Source organism: Bactrocera latifrons, unplaced genomic scaffold (genome assembly GCF_001853355.1).
Source record: "Bactrocera latifrons isolate USDA-ARS-PBARC rearing strain unplaced genomic scaffold, ASM185335v1 scaffold_391, whole genome shotgun sequence".
Taxonomy (NCBI): domain Eukaryota; kingdom Metazoa; phylum Arthropoda; class Insecta; order Diptera; family Tephritidae; genus Bactrocera; species Bactrocera latifrons.
Window position 1 is genome coordinate 140,082 of NW_017537036.1, and position 8,545 is coordinate 148,626.

The 8,545-nt window shown below is 35.7% G+C and overlaps 1 protein-coding gene across 1 annotated transcript in view; it reads left to right on the top strand.

The window, feature by feature from the left end:
• Nucleotides 1-3,428: 3,428 nt before the first annotated feature.
• The window catches only part of LOC108972320 (beta-1,4-glucuronyltransferase 1), a 12,814-nt gene continuing 7,697 nt past the window's right edge, over nt 3,429-8,545 (top strand). The window contains exon 1 of the mRNA XM_018938850.1: nt 3,429-3,579. The gene's annotated coding sequence lies outside the window, so the exon portion shown is untranslated. The remainder of the gene's footprint in view (nt 3,580-8,545) is intronic.

The following is an 8,545-nucleotide window of genomic DNA, read 5'->3' on the forward strand; positions in this document are numbered from 1 at the left end:
TATATCTGACTCTTTTAGTTTTAGGACTTACAAACAACCGTTATGTGAACAAAACTATAATACCCTCTTTAGCAACTCTGTTGCGAGAGTATAAAAAGGAGCAGAGTTTCCTTCAAACTCGACCCTCAAAATGTACTTAAAGAAGTTAAGGTAACACGTCGTCTTTGGATGAGTTATATCCTGAGTGTAAACTGTTGTATGAGAATAGTGCTAACCGAAGCAGTTTCTGTCTCCTATCATGACTGTCCGCGAAACATGAATCCACTGCTATGAACCAGATATGAAGGAAGAGTCCAAATAGTGCACTTCATCCGACAAAACCTGTCCCCAAGTAGGCGAAGATTGTTCTATCGACCGGTTTCTCCGAAAACATGTACTTATTACATTGCGGATAATATGAAAATATTTGCAAACCGAAGAAGAAACTGCCTCGTTTAATAACCATCAAAGAAGCTTATATTCACTGGTACGCAACAATGACTAAAGAACAGTCGTAACAGTGGACTTCATCCGGCATACCTGCTGTAAAGAAGCCCGGAAGGGTGATGAATGCGGTTTTTTGGAATTCAAAAGGTATGATATACATCGACTGCTTGGAGAACGGCAAAATGGTTATAACGCTTTACTAAAGATTAGTAACCTCCAATGTAGCTTGTATTCACTGGTACGTATTTGAGACCAAGGAGTAGCCATATCATTGGACTTCACCCGGTGAATCTACCCCGGGAAGATGTTATGTCAAAGTGGTGAACCTGAATCACCTCAGTGGTACGCATCAAAGATCATGGAACAGACGTTACGTTACTCTAGAAAATCTTAAGTCAAAATAATAGACTTTACCGGGCGAACTTGTTTGTATTCAGTGGTTCGCACCATAGACCGTGGATCAGATGTATCAGCGGACTTCACCCGACGAAACTGCTGCGGAAAATATTAATTCGAAATAGTGGACTTCGCGTCGAATCTACTCGAGAAAGTGTTAAATCCTTCCTACCCTCCGGAAAGCTGATGACCACAGTTTTAAGAGAATCAGAAAAAGCTGATATACTATCTGATCAAATTTTACGCGGATTAGGCTATTTAAACTTCGCGCGTAAACTGAAGCGATAAAAATATCTTTCCAAGTTTGAACTCCATATGACAATTAGAGTGCGCTTGGCAGGTGTTTGTTTGCGACGCGAACCGTTTGTCGTAATCGTTGAAAATGCTGCACACGTTTTTTGGGTAGACTTTATATTATATATCACGAAAACCAGTATCGAAGTGATACAAAGCATTCAGTGAAGGTCGGTACTTTATGGCTTTCACACGACAAACGTGTCTACGTAACCTGAACGGACTCGAATTTTTATACGTCCAAAATTGTCAAGTCGGCGGCATTCCTCAAAACTACTGCAGGGATATTTTCTGCTGATACAACAACAATAATATACAGTGAGGGTCGTGAGGTCAACGAAAACTTGCCCCATGCATGTCGTCCATCTTGGCTCCTCTGTCAATAACGATAGCACCGAAAAAGTTAAAGAAACAGTGCTCGAAAATCGTCGCTAAAGAGTTGCTTGACAAATTAACTGAGTACCCTACAATTGTCAAACGCATTACTACAAAGTGTGAGGTTTTGAATATAACGCTGAAACTGTCCAAAAATCTAAAAAAAAAAGTACTCAAAAAATGAGCCGGAAAAAAAAAATACCAAAATTTTGCTGAAGACGCTGAAGACCTTCACTGCTAAGACTTATAGGTTAGGTTAAGTAAAACTAGTAGACAATAAGCCATGCATATACCAGTTTTTGTCTTTTGCGATACCAGATGGAGTACAGTTCCCAGGTCCAAGAGAAGTAGTCATGCCTTAGGAAGCCTTCACTTGGCGCAAATTTTAACAGACTGTGCGGTCTCACTATCCATACCTCCTTCAGTGTATCAAACCGTGGGAACCACAGATTCTTACAGCGTAGTCTTGCCAATGCAGGACAAGTGCAAAAGAGATACTCCACTGTTTCCCAGGGTGCGCTGCTCTAAACATTCCCTTCACTCTTTTCGATATGGCAGCCCCAATCTGCCGGCGAGTCCGTCACCAGAGAGTGAGCAGTTAGTATTCCGATAATTTTCCTAAAGTTTCTTCTATCGAGCGTCAATAAGAATTTTGTGTACTTCCGATATAGTGTTTTGCACTTGACTTTTGCAGTTTTGCTCACAGGTAGCTCGGTCCATTGGGCTATGATTTTCTTTACCATGCTTCTGTCCAGATCTTCGTATAGATAATGCATGGATTTCGAAATGTTTATCATGTTTCGGATATTAAACGTACACTATTCTCGGCAATCTCGTCCACTATTTCATTGCCCTCGATACCTTTGTGACCTGGCATCCAGTAGAAGTGAAGTTGCTTGCTTCTTGGCAACTCTTTTCACTGCCGCCCTGCTTCCAAAGACTCTTCTGACCAATATGCGGTACGAGGTTACTGTCTTGACTTTGGACAGTATATCCCCGCACCAACTCCATTTTCAAGCCATTCTAATAAGTTTTTTGAGTGTTCCACGTAGCTAACATACCTTTACACCAGCCATTTTTCCCATATTTAGTTTGAACCTTATTTCCCAGTTCAAAGGTGCGGTCATGTAGTCGATCTTTGCCCAACCGCCATTACCCATTGAGCTATGTCCGGATGTTCTAATTCCCGTACAGCCAGTAGTCGTCCCGCCGAGGCTTATGGCAGGTGTATGAAAAATTTGATTAATAGTTGGAATGCTTCTATTGCCACAAAAAGAGGTCTGTTTTGAAGACGATAATACATATTTGTATTAAAAGACGTGATATTTAGGTTTCTTTATTGTTAGTCCGCGATAAATTTGACAGTAAATGGTACATCGACTACGCAGAGAAGGACTAAGCGATCACAGCGGTTCGTATTGGATCGATTTGATGAAGAAAATGTGTTCTGGCTCACAACTGCACCGTAGCTACGAGTTAAGCTACGAACTCTTATCCATCCTCCGTATTCGTCGGATTTGGTCACAAGCGATGTCTGTTAGTTAGCGCTAGTTTAAAAAAAATTCTAGTGGGCCTCCATAAGATTATATTGTATTTATGGTATTCGTTGGGTATGGTGAATTTTTTATCGCCGAGTGTAGGCAAGATTTCTACATGTACATACATAGCTGTTGCTAATACACAAATTAAAAGTAGAATTTCGTCGAAAAATACAAATACAATATATACAACCATGAACACATACACACATGGACTCATTGTGTATTTAAATTCTTTTTAAACGTCCAACACAACGCGCTATAATTTAGAGAGTTCCTTATTTTATCACTATCGCACTGCATATGAGTGTGTATGTACTTAACACAACTTCCGATTACCGAGTTGATAGTATATTAATGACCATACAACGCTGCTGTGCTGATCCTCTGCCTATGCAGTCTGAGCGCGGAAGTTGTCGTGAACTGTTCGCACGCTTAACGGTAGACCGGCAAATTCCACTAATAAAAATACTAATATAATACTTCGGGTATATCGTGTTTAAATTATATATATGTATGTAATATATCGTCATCGAAAATACAAAACAAGGTATAAAGAAAAAAATATTGAAAATTGTTTTCAGATATACTAACCGATATAGAACCATTTTATAACGAAAACTCTAGTTTTCTTTTGAATATGAGATATCCAATGTAATGCTATTTTGTAACCAAAAGTCAAATTTGGTTTCAATATAAGTGGTTTCTATTATATCGTTTTTCCTTCGCCTGTAAGCTTATGAAAATTGCTGTTATGTTATTTTGCATTTTAGTTGACAATATATAAGTATACCTACTTATATAATATATATTATATATTTAATTATACGATTATATCGAATGTGTTCAAGTTGTGTCCAGATACGAGAAATCCACAAGTGAAATTTTTAAACAAGTGTAAATATCAAAATATTATAACTGTGAAAAATAAAGATCGGCGAAATTTGAAACTTTTAATCATATTTTTGAGAGCACAAGATAACTAATGAAGAGCTCGCGCCACAAACTAGAGAGCCTTGTCTTATTCGAAGTTTCAGAATATTTCATTCGATAGTTCTCAAGTTAACTGTCTCAAAGTAATGAAATCTCTAATATTTTGTTTAGAACGAAGTGAAAGTGTATTTCGTGTATTGATAAAACATTGTTGCTTTGTTTTTGAAAATTTCGTCTTAACTGTAACAATACAAATGAGAAAAGCCACTCGAGGCGGTCGCGTTACAAAATACAGCGATAAGTGTGAATTGGTGTTAAGGGCCTGCAAATAACTTGTAACTTGTGATAAAACCGATAAATTCCAAGAATTACGCTAACTACCCCTACATCCTCGGTATGCACAGTATTTTTTCATAGCTAGAATCTAAAAGTAGCGCGCTGACAAAACATTTCATAAAGTAAGTCTCAAAGCTTCATACTATCGAAACGGTGTCGAAATGTTGGAAGACCGTACGTACGTACTCTGAATGAATGCCAAAGAATAGAGCAGCATTTTAGTTGAACAAATATTCTTCCATTATTAGACCAAAGGCTTTTCGGCAGTTATATCAGAGATCTCATCAACTCAGTTATATACTTGAAATTTTTTATGGATAGTTTAGTTTACGCTTTCAAATCGATTGCCATAAGTCTTACTGATCAAAAAGCCACATCCAGATAATTACACTGTATTTATGAAGTACTCATATACAGTATGCGCCATTTTGTATTACTTAATAAACCTTGGTTTGTATTCAAGTATGTGTCGTCAAATTTTCGTGCGTTTCATATGATACGAAGAATTTTTTACACGAATGTTTCTTATGATCATTAACAACCGAGACTCTTGCATTCCAACTAGCATTCTGCTGCTATTTTTCAAATGAAACTATAACACGTAGTGCGGGTAGATAACCCTCAAAGCTGATTGACTTCTAAGAAATAACATCGTATAAAGATACAAGGTGGCTGTGACGTCACAATTCTTGAGAACTAGAGGAAAAACGTGCCTTATCTATTCAACAAAGTCAATAGAATGTCAAAATATGTGCTTTTATAAAATATTTTCAATAGTGCCACATCAATAAAAAGTATATTTGTTTGGGGTATAAACCAAAATAGGTTGTTCAATAAAAAGGGGTTGGTTTTGTACTATGTGAATGGTGACGTGAACCTTTTATACCATCTGATCAAATTTAACCCAAATTTATAATAATTTATTATTATACAGTTGAACTTCCTTAAATTAAATCAACAAAAACCACAAAAAAGCCTTGAGTTATAGGGACTTCGAGTTATAGACGTTTTCAATAAAATACAAAATTTTGTAAAAAGATCTAAAATATAGAAATATACACCGTTTTATTAACTAACTTTGTATCAAGTGTTTTGCTTTTGTAATTACATAAAACACATACTGCTATAGGCAAGTATAGTAAGACTTTGTTCATAATTTTAAAATTCTTCAGCATCTACGTCGTTTCCCTCTAAGTAATTGCCTTGGCCCCAATACACTTGTGCCAAGAGTTATCGAACCTAAATTCCGGCCACTAAAATGGTATTTCTTGCTTTCACACCTCCATAATCGAAGAAAAATGTCAACATAACCGTGATTTTTAACCTGCTTTGACGTAGATTTTACGGCTTCGGTTTTGGCTCACCTTTGCCACAATATTCGGCCGATTGATCGGCTGTTCCAGGTCGTAAATATAGATTCAAGACTCTTCGCCAGTAATAATATGTTTCATGGCATTCTTGTAGTCGGAAGGCATTTTTTCACAGACGTTGTCGCGACGCTGTTTACAAAAAAATATTGTGATTTTGGAACCAATCGTGTTTTAATTTTTTCTTGGCCCAAATGATGGTTTTTACTGATATTGAAGCGATACCAGTGAGATCTTCGACGGTTAATTGTCGATTCTCAAGCACCAATTCCATTATTTATTATTTATTGACGTGTTGATGATCAGGTGATTTTGATGGCCGTCCTGGGTTCTCGACCATCTTTGAATCATTTGCACTATACTGTAATCGCAAACAATTCTAGCGACAAACAATTATCACCTAATGCCTCTTCAAACATTCTGAACATTTCGACACTGGAAATTTGATTCCGCACACAAAATTTAATGGAACTTCTTTCTTGAATAATTTCATTAATTGTGCAAATTGCCGAATGTACTTTATGTACTTCAGAAAGACAGGCGTATACAAAACACAAATGATTATTTTGATGATGGCATAACCGGCACTGACACTGGCTTAAAAAAACACACATTTTGACGAATGGGTTTTTACTCGAAGTTTATATTATGAAGTCTTACAATTTTTTGCCCACAGTAGTATAGTAAAACTTATGGCTGAACATATATTTTTTGCTTGTTAGTTTCAGTGAAAAGAGGATGGGTGGATTGTATTGGCTACTTAGTAAAGTATTACTTATAGTTGTCCACGTAAGATCTTTGATCAGCCCTAACCAAAATATTTGATAAGATCCTATGGTACTTCTATGATACCAATACGCCCACTTTCAAGTACTGTTTTTGTTTAACTTTTGTGATGTTATTGTCATTTATAGAGCTGGATTTCATGAGATTCTATGAAACAGAAAACATTCATGAAGTTGATAGAACTGCTGCTGACGGCCGAATAAAAATCTGGATCCCTCTATAGTGTCGTTAGAACATCAGAAAGTTCAGCCCTTCATAGAATGATTTGCGCCACTCAATTTGTGTTGGTGATAAAGTGACTTTATCAACACTTCTGCATTGCTTTCAACGATTTCGTAGTCGTGCCGTCCACTGGTAGCACAAAATTTCAATAAACCTCGTTTTCCATGGTAAAAATTGCCAGTTTTTCACGCCGTAAAGAAATAATAGTCAAACACACATTAATTGTAATAGTGAGACAAAAATTCACAAGAATAAAAAAGGTTAAGAATCCAGCAAAAAAAAAAATTGATTGATTGGGTTTGCGCGCACAGTTTATATAGATCAGTCCGAGTCAAATTTGATAAGATAGAAGTTCTATTACATACCACTATTGTCAACCAAACCCTCAAGATTATAATTATTATGACAGATCTTCCACTGTTTTGCGAAACTTTTACTGAAATCATGACTATAACCAAGATAATCGTCATGTTTTCGACGCGCTGTTCCATTACTAAGCGATTTATTCTATTTTTGTTTTAAAGAGTCAAAATGTTAAGAACAAGATGTGAAAACTTATACATGAACTCGTATTTGGTCTCCATAATAGGGAATTTATAAATAACTAATTCAGTTATCGTCAATTGTATTTGGGAGAGAGCTATTCTTGTGTAGGTAGGATACATATGGTACTTGTGATAACTTGAGAGTAACATTGTAAATTACGACTTTAAAGATTATTGTTACAACAACATTCTCTTCTAAATGATTAGTAAACGAACATTCAACGCGGTTCATAATTTTTTCTGCGAATTTAGCGGCAAATTAAATGATTAACCCTTTTTTTTTTAAATATCAGAGTTGTACGGTCTTATCCAACACAACTAAAACGTTTGGTAAGGTATAACATATCTTACGAGCTATTGCCGACATTGGGATTAAACGCTAAGCTTTAAGAAATTAAATAAAAGAATTAAATGATATTTACTATTTGTCCTTCTAGAAATGCGCAAAAGACATATTCTATCTTAAACAGATATCTCATATACCTTTCACTGTATTAACGTTTGTATCACTCTCTCTGCGTGACGTCGGACTCCTTAAAGTATACCTATAAATGATTTACCCAATTATGTCTGTATTTATTACGCAAAACATTTACCATTTTCAAAAATGTTTTTAAATCATTATAGTTTCTCTGCACATCTTATTTTATGTTTGAGATGTTGACACTAAAAGACACTTTCCTGCCTGTTTTCGCTACCTTTTCTTCTCTCAAGTTAAGAAAATCCATCACAAAAGTTTCAAAACCTATTGTGCATGGAATAAAATTATTTAAACTAATTATCAATACTTATCAGTGCCAATGACCGCCACCTAATGGTGCATTACATTGTACCGTTATAGGAAATAACACATATTTTTGTGACAGCGCCCATGCTCACTGGTTGATAAACTGCACACGAGCGAATGTTTCTTATCTTTAAAGTTTAATTGACAACAGTTGCGCGAAGTAGTAAATAGAATAGAAACTAATATTAATTTCAATGCTCAAAGGGTTTCTGACGTTTCTCGGTGTTACAAACGAACTTAATATACCGTGTTGAGGATATAAAAATTGGTATAAGGCAAACAATACTATTTTGAAACGAATATTCTCGAATATATGCAGTCTTTAAGATTCCTTTAGTGTCAAAAACAATTTCAGATATATGGCAAGCCTAAAATATTTTTTATTAAAATAGTTTCCATGCCATATCAAAATTTTCTCGCTAATTAAAGATATTGTGTAGTCAAGCAGCCCTCTTCAATTATTATTTTAATATCAATAACAATTTCTGATATATGGCAACCCTATAATATTTTTTATTAAAATAGTTTCCATGCCGTATC